Source organism: Lutra lutra, chromosome 1, assembly GCF_902655055.1.
Source record: "Lutra lutra chromosome 1, mLutLut1.2, whole genome shotgun sequence".
NCBI lineage: Eukaryota > Metazoa > Chordata > Mammalia > Carnivora > Mustelidae > Lutra > Lutra lutra.
In genome coordinates this window covers 203030389-203042555 of record NC_062278.1, presented here as the reverse complement: position 1 = coordinate 203042555, position 12167 = coordinate 203030389, and the positions used below count along the sequence as shown (strand labels likewise).

Below are 12167 nucleotides of genomic sequence, written 5' to 3'. Positions count from 1 at the left end.
ATCAACCAAGCCAAGTGAAATCAGTTGGGCCACTGGAACAAAAAAGCAATGCTTTAACAAGACCGAGGAAGAACAGCTGCTGAGTCAGCTCCAAAGCCCTTCAAGGTCTTGCCCTTCATCTTATAACCAAGGAAGTGAGTAAACCTCTAACAGCCCTATCATAAGTATCCAATGATCTAAATGTCCAACAAACTGTGTAATACAGAACGTAACAGATATCTACAATTTCTGTTACAAGCCACACACATGAAAACACACACAAAGTATGCTAGAGAAACCGTCCTTCCCTCCATTCTTAAGAGATCTTTCCAAAATCAGGAAAACTACCAAAAAAACTAATGAAATATATTACTGGCTCTGGGTACCCTGGGCTTTGAAAGGGTACATTCTAGCCTCTGCCACAAATTTCAACTTTGCACTAGAATCCAAATTATGTTCTTTCCTGCTTGAAAGGAAATAAAGACCCCTCTGTTTTGATAAGGATAACAGGTGTTCCCAAGTAAATGTGACCATCATTCACTTTTCCTTGTGCTTGAACACCAAGTGTCAACCTTGCGAGTAGCAAAAGGATTCTAATTCCTGCAACAATAAAATATAAAATTCATTTAAAACATCAGCCTAATGAAAGTCAAGAAAGAACAAGCCCAACGTATACAAAAAAAAAAAAAAAAAGCGTAAAATACATTTTTAAGTGTTGCTGCACGCCAATCACATAAAACCTAAAATTTTGGGGGCGCCTGGGTGGCTCAGTGGGTTGAGCCGCTGCCTTCGGCTCGGGTCATGATCTCAGGGTCCTGGGATCGAGCCCCGCATCGGGCTTTCTGCTCAGCAGGGAGCCTGCTTCCTCCTCTCTCTCTGCCTGCCTCTCTGCCTGCTTGTGATCTCTCTCTGTCAAATAAATAAATAAAATCTTTAAAAAAAAAAACAAAAAACCTAAAATTTTGTCCTTATTTGACCACGAGTGTTCATCAGCTATCTTATAAAGTACACTCATGTTTATTAGAGTAGCCATGCCTTTATGGACTTTTGATAATTTTGGAACGACCCGTTAGAGACTTTTTGATATGCTGTTTGACTTAAGACTTTTTAACAATTTCCAGCAGCTATATGGGAAAGACTAACCCCTTTACTCAGTAAACCTAAGACTTGTACAAATGTGTCTATGGTCTAGACCAGAGCTTGCACATGCTTGAATATGAGAACACATATAACACCTGAGACCACTGTTCTACAGCCTAGGCCACATTATCTCCTCCATACAGATGGCTACTAAGCATTCACCTACTGGAAAGGCATTAACAGTGCTTGGAGGCAGTAATGACAAACTGAGACACAGTTTGTCTTAACTCCTACAAGCTTATCAGCTCATACAAATATTGGAAAAAGGGAGAAGGGTCAAGATTCAGGGAAAAATCCAAAGTGCTTACCAGATTACAATTTTTGCCTCTTTTTTCCAGGCATATTTTCATGGCCTTGACCAAAATTAGTTCTAATCCATTAATAAAGTACCACAGTTAAAAACGAGTACATTAAAGAAAAAAGTATCCAAAGCCCTGTGTTTCTTAAGCCTCTATGGGATAATATAATTATTCATTTAGAATTTAAGATGACATAACTTTTTTATTTTTAGTTTTGATCCTGAAATTAATGCATAGTTACTGACTGCACATATGGCATTATTTAAAGAATGGGACAGGAGAAAATGCCCAGGCTTTGGGATCAAACACGCCTGGGTTCGAATCCTAGCTCTGCCAATTACATGGCATGAGAACCTGGGCAATTAACATAAATTTTCAATGTCCCATAACTCTTAAAGGTCCACAGTTGAGTAGGTATGTAACAGGTTACATGGTCCAAACAGACATCTCTTAGCCAACAGATTTAGGAAAACCATTCTTTTTCATTTCTAAAAACATCAAAGCCTACCGGATGCAGGAGAAATGCAAAGAAGGTCCTAAATCAAAAGCAATCCTAGGGGCGCCTGGGTGGCTCAGTGGGTTAAGCCTCTGCCTTCAGCTCAGGTCATGATCCCAGGGTCCTGGGATCAAGCCCCACGTCTGGCTCTCTGCTCAGCAGGGAGCCTGCTTCCTCCTCTCTCTCTGCCTGCTTGTGATCTCTGTCAACTAAATAAATAAAATCTTAAAAAAAAAAAAAAAAAAGCAATCCTAGAAAAATAGGTCAATCAGGGTCTGAGCTCTGAACTACAGATAACGTTCCAAATTCTTCCAGAAGACTACAAATTCAAAACCTTTACTTAATTTTGTAGTAGAAGAAATAGTTTATATATATTCGTCCTAGAAGACCATGAGAATTTATGTGACCATGACAAGGTAAGGGAAATGAGTAGGAAGGGGAGGCTCTACCTGAATCTCAAGTAAAATATATCACTCCATCATTTAAACTCTCTGGTTAATGATCGATACTGGTTTAACATGTATTTTGTTACACATGGATATCGCCATAAACTTACTTTCTAAATTTTAAATCTGAAGCCTGAATCATAAAACGCGCTCACAAGATCTGTCCAAAATACTGTACAATCTGGGGCGCCTGGGTGGCTCAGTTGGTTGGGCATCTGCCCTCAGCTCAGGTCATGATCTCAGGGTCCTAGGACTAAGCTCCCCATTGGGCTCCCTGCTCAGTGGGGATTCTGCTTCTCCCTCTCCCTCTGTCCCTCCCTCCAGTAGTGCTCTCTCTCTCAGATTTAAAGAAAAAAAGAAAAAACTTGAAAGAAAGAAAAAAGGAGGAGGGAGGGAGGGAAAACAAAATACTGTAGGTTCTAATTCTGTAGCTGAACTCAGAAGAGAGTCTAGGAAGTAATTTTAGGAGGATTCTTTGCTGGTTTAAGTACCTGATTGGCAACATGAACCCCTTCCTTTCATATCTAAAGATTTAAGGAGTAGTCAAACAGTGGTTTAAAAAAAAAAAAAACTAGAAATGATTACTTAATGAAAAAAAAATCTTGCTAAAATCCAGAATCATCTCCAACAACATTTAAATAAGGTTTTAGATCTAGGAATATTATGGGGTTTTAAAAAATTATCTAAGACTTTAAGGCCTTGGAAACAGAATTAGAGAACTCAGGGCCAGGATGTTTTGAACTTCTAATAAATACTCCTACAGGAAGAATACCAAAACTCTTCCCAATTCCACTGCTAAGTCAATTTCATGGTTGTCCAAAGCCCCAAAGCCCTGATTTGGGGTTAACCAACCCACTCCCCTCCTATACAGAGAAGTCAACTGGCATGAGCTCCCTCAGCTGCCCTCTGGTCCCATCTCCACATCTGAACCTTACTTAACCCTGGTCTGAGTAGGAAGCCAACCTTCCACTCATGCTCTGTGCCACAGTCCTCTCCGGATGTAATTACCTCAGCCACCCACCACACCTCCCACACACCCACCTTCACGCTTCTCCCCACCGGCTTCTCCTCTTCTCTGAGGAGGGCCAGGCTGCCCAAACCTAAGCACTTCCCATCCAACTCTCAGACGGCTCCACCCATTTGTACCACAGAAACTTAAAATCTCTTAATTCTAAAACTGAACTCAAAGCACCACTAAATCCAGTAACTTTTCTATACTTCTCCCACTTACCAGGTGAAAATCTCACATATCTTTCACTTCTCCCACTCCAGTGGCTTCATAGCCAGTTCACTACTGTTTCCCACAAATGTAAGGTCCCCAGGACTCCCTCCTGTCCACTCCCATTACACTCACTGAATGCTCCCTCCTCACACACATTCTCCCTTCTCTTCCTCGTCTCCAGTCTCTCCAGCTCTCTATCCATTTCCAGATCCAAAACCCCAGGAGCTCCATCAACATGGCCCATATTCCAGAAATACAGCAGAAGCACTATTTACTGATCTAATGCCAACTTCCGTGAAACTCAATTTCTTGTTAAAGAGGTGATTTAATTCAATTAGTGGCTCCTACTCAGATGTGATCATCAGAAGCACCTGGGAAAAAGTTTTCCAAAATATTCCTAAACCACACCCAGGGTCAAGGCTGACAGAACCAACCTTTCTATGAAGCTCACCCAGGTGAATTTCAGAAAGTTTGCCCAGGAACTGTGAAGGCAACCCTATGAAGATGCCCTCTGACTGGGGCGCCTGGGTGGCTCAGTGGGTTAAAGCCTCTGCCTTCAGCTCAGGTCATGATCCTAAGGTCCTGGGATCAAATCCCCGCATCGGGCTCTCTGCGCAGCGGGGAGCCTGCTTCCCCTTCTCTCTCTCTCTGCCTGCCTCTCTGCCTACTTGTGATCTCTGTCAAATAAATAAATAAAATCTTTAAAAAAAAAAAAAAAAAAGATGTCCTCTGAGTACCTTCTGGTTCTCCTTTTCTGTAATATACCCTAGCCACAGACTCCCAGTGACAGAACCAAAAAGCTGATTCCAGGTACTCCACTGACCTTCTCTGCTACATCCAACGGTCTTGTTCTCTAGGACTTAAATAATTTGATTTTTTTAATTAGTGCATTTGTTTCTAGACCATTCAAAAGTCTTCTTGAATACATGTCTCATTTTCAAGAGAAATAGCTTCTGGCTTATATTACCTCCAAAAATACAACCAACCTCTTAGAAAAACAAACCTCTGGTCATGCTTTAAGAACTGTTAATCTAAAAACTATGATAGCTTAGGGCGCCTGGGTGGCTCAGTGGGTTAAGCCACTGCCTTCGGCTCAGGTCATGATCTCGGAGTCCTGGGATCGAGGCCCGCATCGGGCTCTCTGCTCAGCAGGGAGCCTGCTTCCTCCTCTCTCTCTGCCTGCCTCTCTGCCTACTTGTGATCTCTCTCTGTCAAATAAATAAATAAAATCTTTTAAAAAAATAAATAAATAAATAAATAAAAATAAAATAAAAACTATGATAGCTTTATAAAAATGTAATTAAAACCTGAGCCTAATCATTGAAAATAGAAGGAAAGATTAAAAGCTTCCAGGACAAACAAAAACTGAAAGAATCTGCAAACACTAAAACCTGAGCCTAAGGGCACCTGGATGGCTCAATCAGTTGAGCGTCTGCCTTCAGCTCAGGTCATGATCCCAGGGTCCTGAGTTCAAGCCCCACACAGGGCTCCCTGCTCGGTGGAGGGCCTGCTTCTCCTTCTTCCTCTGTCTGCTGCCCCCCCCCCCGTTTGTGCTCTCTCTCTCAATAAATATTTTAAATAAATAATAAAACCTAAGCATACTCTCTTAACAATTCATTCAACGTGTCATATTTTATAAAAGGTAAACTCCTGCTTCTCCTTCTGACACTTGTTTCTGGTGTTAACAATCATTACAAGGCTCATTTCAGAGTCATAAACACTTGTGATTTTCTCCTCACAGAATCTAACTCAGAGATACTTTAAAAATTTAGGGGGGACGGGGAGGGGGCGCCTGGATGGCTCAGTGGATTAGGCCTCTGCCTTATGATCTCAGGGTCCTGGGATCAAGCTCTGCGTCAGGCTCTCTGCTCAGCAGGGAGCCTGTTTTTCCTCTCTCTCTGCCTGCCTCTCTGCCTACTTGTGATCTCTCTCTCCTCTATCAAATAAATAAATAAAATCTTTTTTTAAAAAAGTTAAAAAAAAAATTTAGGGGGGAGAAAAAGGCCTTTCAGGAATCCATGTCCAGGCTTACAGCAGGTGTGTAATCAGAAAAGATTCTTACCATCCGCTTCTAGGCAGTGGAGAACACACAGGAAGCACAGCACACAGTGTGTCCCAGATTCCAAAATGGAGTGGAGAAAAGAGAGCATTATTCCCTTGTTTTTGCTTTTTAAATTTAAGGTTAACTATAATTAGCTGAAATGTACTGCCTTTTCAAAATCTATGAATAATGATCAAATTAACTAATCTTTGGTTTTATAATTTTCCTACAGATACCAAAATTCCAATGGATAATATGAGCTTTGATAAGTGACTGGCTTATCTCTGCCTTCATCAAACATCTCAAGGCTGGAGAACTAGCAACCTTAGGAACCAAATATTTATGGATGTCAAATACATCATATATGTCTTCATTCAGCAATATGTTGATTCCATTCATCCCTTCTTATTAATCTCCAAACTTACTGAAACATAAGGGTAAAAGACAACCATTTTTGGGGTATGTAAATTATATCTCAATAAAGCTTTCTAAATAAATATATATTTATATAGGCACTTTATACTGGACCATTTCATCAGGTGGCAGCTGACCATTCATACTTCTAATTTTATTTTGCTAAGGTGAAAAGGCAAATTCAAAGGTGTCAGTCACAGGTGCTGGCATCCCTGAGCCGTATAAGTCATACCTGGGACATCTGAGAAGACCTGAGAGCAGATATCTAGACTAGGACAAAACTTTGAATGGCAAATGACTTGTAAGAAAATTAAATCTCTAATTTTAAAATTAGGTGAAGCACACAAAGCAAAGTAAGTTAAAAATAAAATCAAGCTGGCACAGGGAAGAGAGAAATCTAATGGAGATAGTAAATATTGCAAACACTACTGCAAGGTTCCAGGAGGATGTGTGAATCAACAGAAATCAGAATACGAAGGAAATGTGCTTAGACAGATGTGGTATGTCCCACTAAAACACCTCTAAATCAAAATCAAAATGCCAAGGGCTTAAGAGTAAAACCAGTTCTCTAAGGAGATCCTTTAAATATGAAATGCACCAGATAATCCCTAAGTACAGTGGTGTCAGTATGTAATGAAAAAAGCCTTGAAATCCAGAAGCAATGCTAAATTACCTACATTGCCTACAAAGACACCTAATTCTCTCCCAGCTAGAAGCTTTTAGGCTCTTCCATGGACTGGGTCCTAGGACCACTCGTTAGGGCTCTCTTGAGCCCACCCCTCTCGACTTCGGCTGTCCATGACAAGAATGGTCTCTATTTTTCCTTCCTGCACCACAAATATAGAAGTCCTAACAAATACTGTACCCACGCCCCTTTCTAATCTCTGTTTAACCTCTCTAAAAGGAAAGTTAAACAGAAGCACAGGAGAAGAATCAAGAAGTCCTTTCTCTTAAGTTGTTCCTTTACGGTTGTCTCTTGCTTCCATAGCCAGTCATGAGAAAATTCACCTCTCATCACTTCATGTCTGCAAGAAGAATGAGCTGACCCCAAGAACAGCAGCCCTCCAGATCCCAAGGTGTCTAGGGCAATGCCAGATTCTCTTTTCCTGATCTCCTCCTCAAAGACAATGGGTACCACATGGACTGGACCACAGGTCACAGTCTCAAGACTATTATTTCCACTCCCTCATAAACTGCAAGGATATAGGAGGGTAGGAATAATGGTGCTGATAAATAACTTAAACCCAATTCTTGCTTCAGATTTACAGTACAACATGTAACATCCAAGAAGCCTGAGACAACTGATAGGTGGTAATGATCTACAAGTGACAAGGGTAGCGATGAATGAAGCCAGAGGACAAGATGGTCTGTACCACTGTAATATACTGACAAATAGTTCAACAACATCATCTTCTCTATCTGTTCAAGGATAAAGTACATCATGTTTCATGGCAGCTATAGTGGAAAAGAGTGTGCATTAAGGGAGTGGAGTGACTAAGGTAACAAAAGGCCACAAGAATAAAAGAACAGACACTATTAAGAAACCAAACCAGGGCAACCACATGACATTTGGAGGATCTAATACCACTTACAAGCTCTGCTATCAAGAAACACTACCAACATGTACAAGTTAAACAGTACAGCACTCAAGAAAATATGAAGATCCATGTCACGAATAAACCAAAGATCTCAAAGAGCACCTGGGTGGCTCAGTTGGTTAAGTGTCCAACTCTTGATCTCAGCTCAGGACTTGAACTCAGGGTTGTGAGTTCAAGCCCCACACTGGGCTCCATGCTACGTGTGGAGCCTAGTTAAAAAAAAAAAAATTCTGGGGCGCCTGGGTGGCTCAGTGGTTAAAGCCTCTGCCTTCGGCTCAGGTCATGGTCCCAGGGTCCTGGGATCGAGCCCCGCATCGGGCTCTCTGCTCAGCGGGGAGCCTGCTTCCTCCTCTCTCTCTCTGCCTGCCTCTCCACCTACTTGTGATTTCTGTCTGTCAAATAAATAAATAAAATATTAAAAAAAAAAATTCTCAAGTATCCTTCTGCAGAACTCTCCCTTTTACCCGTATCTCAGAACTCACATGAGCTTTAAACAATACAAGCTCCTCCCACCCATGAACCAAAGAGATCACTGAGGACCCTCTAAGCCGTGCACTGGAAAGCATTAACAACAACCCCCTTCCACACTAGGGAACACCTAGAAACACTGGATGAAGTGTTCTGTTGGGGTTTTTTTTTGGGGGGGTTAAGATTTTATTTATTTATTTGACAGAATATAAGCAGGCGGAGCAGCAGGCAGAGGGAGAGGGAGAAGCAGGGTCCCCATGGAGCGGGGAGCCTAATGTGGGGCTCAATCCCAGGATGCTGCAATCATGACCTGAGCCGAAGGCAGACACTTAACTGACTGAGCCACCCAGGCGCCCCAGGTGAAGTGGTTTTGAACTCTAGAGCCTAACTGTCCTTTTGAATAAATACAGCATTCAAAAAACCATGGTACTGCTTCTGGTTTCCAGTGTGGCATGTGAGCTGAAAGTCACCACCCTTAAAACACTGAACAAACTGAAAAGTCAACAACTCTTTTTAGATTTGACAGAGAGGTGGGGTCACTGGGACACCAGTGCCCCCAAAACTGGAGACACCAACAAGAAAATGCAGAAAATTGTAACTAGTCAGAGCATAAACCCAAAAGGATAAACCTCCATAGGTACCAGTGCCAAGGTTGGGAAACCTGAACTATGAACTATGAACTCACAAATTGCTAGACACAATTCTGAGGATAAATCTTGAGAGAGAAAAACTCCTTGGGGACCCAGTCATCAGGGCCCCCACACTTTTGTGAGTTTGACCTCTAAGAACTTGACCAGGATCTCACAGTGAATATCTGAAAAAAATCCCCTTGGGCTTCCCACAGAAGGTCGGTGGAGGGGGGATCATTTTGAAATACATCAGAGCATTCTGTTCTTCTTAACAAGGCCTCCTCTCAGGAGAAACTATTTACCCAGACCCTAACCTGCTGGGACATTATCAGAGCCTAACTGACCTGGGGGAAAGAAAACATACAACTCCAGTCCACTCTAGCCACCCTGTCCCTCTAAAAAGGGATGGAAAAAACTCAGAACCATGTGGGAAGTTCATAGTACAGAGGTACAGACTCACTAAAACACTTCCCTTCTCCCACACCTTACCACCACATTACTAAAGGCCAACTGACAGTTCTTTTTATCCAGCACATCATATCCAGCTATCAAGAAAAAAATCACAGGCACCTGCCCGGCTTAGTCATAGGAGCACATGACTCTTGATCTCTGGGTTGTGAGTTTGAACCCCAGTCATCATACACACACTGGGTGTAGAGATTGCTTAAAAATAAAATCTTCGGGAAAAAAAATTACAAGACCTACTAAAAGGGAAAAACACACAGTCTGAAGAGACAGAGCAAGCCCTGGACCCAGCCCTAGATATGGCAAGAGTTATTAGACCAGGAATTTAAGACAACCATGGTCAAGACGCTAAGGGAGCTCTCTAATGAATAAACTAGACAGCATGCAAGAAGAGAAAGGCAACAGGAACAGAGACATGGAAATCTGAAGAAAGAACCAAAAAGAAATACCATCAACTAAAAACACTGTGACAGGGGCGCCTGGGTGGCTCAGTGGGTTAAAGCCTCTGCCTTCGGCTCAGGTCATGGTCCCAGGGTCCTGGGATCGAGCCCCACATCGGGCTCTCTGCTCAGCAGGGAGCCTGCTTCCTCCTCTCTCTCTCTGCCTGCCTCTCTGCCTACTTGTGATCTCTATCTGTCAAATAAATAAATAAAATCTTTTTTAATAAATAAATAAATAAATAAATAAAAATAAAGATAAATAAATAAATAAATAAATAAATAAAATGAAAACACTGTGACAGGGGTGCCTGGGTGGCTCAGTGGGTTAAAGCCTCTGCCTTCAGCTCAGGTCATGATCCCAGGGTCCTGGGATCGAGCCCCGCATCGGGCTCTCTGCTCAGCAGGGAGCCTGCTTCCCACCCCACCCCCACCCGCCGCCCCTGCCTGCCTCTCTGTGATCTCTGTCAAATAAATAAATAAAATCTTTAAAAAAAGAAAAAAACCACTGTGACAGAAATGAAGAATGGCTTTGATGGGCTTTATTAGTAGACTGTATGTAGCTAAGAAAAGAATCTCAGAGTGTGGGCGCCTGGGTGGCTCAGTGGGTTAAGCTGCTGCCTTCGGCTCAGGTCATGATCTCAGGGTCCTGGGATCGAGTCCCACATCGGGCTCTCTGCTCAGCAGGAAACCTGCTTCCCTCTCTCTCTCTCTCTGCCTGCCTCTCCGTCTACTTGTGATCTCTCTCAGTCAAATAAATAAATAAAATCTTTAAAAAAAAAAAGAATCTCAGAGTGTGAGGATATCTCAAAAGACACCACCAGAACTGAAAAGCAGAGAGAACAAAGACTGAAAAACAGAACAAATATCCAAGAATTGTGGGATAAGTACAAAAGGTATAACACACTCATAACAAGAATTCTAGAAGGAAGAGAAAAAAAGAATGGAAGACATATTTGGGGGCAACTTGGTAGCTCAGTCAGTTAAGCCTCAGAGTCCTGATACTAGCTAGGTCATCATCTCAGGGTTGTTGGATCAAGCCTCACGTTGAGCTCCACTGGGCCATGGAGCCTGGTTAAGATTCTCTCTGTCTGGGGCACCTGGTTGGCTCAGTGGGTTAAGCCTCTGCCTTCAGCTCAGGTCATGATCTCAGGGTCCTGGGATCGAGCCCCATATCAGGCTCTCTGCTCAGCAGGGAGCCTGCTTCCCCACTCCCCGCCTGCCTGCCTCTCTGCCTACTTGTGACCTCTCTCTCTGTCAAATAAATTAAAAAATCTTAAAAAAAAAAAAAAGATTCTCTCTCCCTCTCTCTTTCCCCCGCCCTCTCTAAAAGAAGAAGAAGAAGAGGAAGAAAAAGTAGGAGGAGGAGGAGGAGAAGAAGAAGAAATATTTGAATCAATGATGACTGAAAATTTTGCCAAAATTAAAGTCAGACACCACACCACAGATCCAGGAAGCTCTAAGAACACTGAGTAAGTTAAATGCCCGTACATCATTTTCAAACTACAGAAAATCAAAGATTAAAAAAAAATCCTTATGCAGCCAGAGGGGGAAAAGACCTTACCTACAGAGGTAAAAAAGATAAAACAAATTGTACCACACATCTCCTCAGAAACCATGCAAGCAAGGAGAGAGGGAAGTGAAATACTTAAAATGCTGAGAGACAAAAACCACCAACCTAGAATTTCATAATCTTGTCCCATGAAAGTATCCTTCAAAAGTGGAGAAATCAACTCTTCTTCAGACAAACAAAAATTGAGGGCATTTGTTGCCAATGGACCTATCTTGCAAGAAATGTTAAAAGAAATTCTTCAGAGGGAAGGATAATGATCAAGGTCAGAAACTCCAATCTACATAAAAGAAGAGCAGTGGAGAAGGAAAAAGTAAAGGTCGAATAAACGTTTTATTTTTCTTCTTTTTTAGGAATGTATGTATGTATGTATGTATTTAGAGAGGAAAGAGCGAGTGTGGGTGTAAGCAGGAGCAGAAGGGAGGGGCAAAAGGGAAAGGGAGAAGCAGACTCCTGCTGAGCAGGGAGCTGGACTCAGGCTCAATCCCAGGACCCTAAAATCAGGACCTGAGCCAAAGGCAGATGCTTAACCAACTGAGCCACCCAGGCGCCCCTATTTTTCTTAATGGATCTTTGTACAAGATAATAACAGTTTATCCAAAATAACACCAATAATGTGTGACTATATAAGATTATGTGTGTGTGTGTATATATATACACACATATGCTTATGTATGCTTATAAATAAATATAATGAAGGACAGCAATAAAACAAGGGAAAAGAGAGAAAAATTAGGATTATTCTATATTAAGGTACTTGTACTACTGAAAGAGGTAGTGTCATCTGAAAGTGGACTTGGATTACATGTAAAGGTATATATATAGCAACCTCTAGGAGAACCACTAAAAAAAGTATAACTAATATGCCAACAAAGAAGAGAGTCGAAACCTAGAAAAATGCTCAATTAAAACCACAAAACACTATAAAGAGTAGCAGACAAAAACAGAAACAAAAAACGAGGG

At 41.9% G+C, this 12167-nt stretch overlaps 1 protein-coding gene across 4 annotated transcripts in view; it reads right to left on the bottom strand.

The window, feature by feature from the left end:
* DCAF1 (DDB1 and CUL4 associated factor 1) overlaps positions 1 to 12167 on the bottom strand; it is an 84830-nt gene that overhangs the window by 5854 nt on the left and 66809 nt on the right. The window lies entirely within an intron of this gene.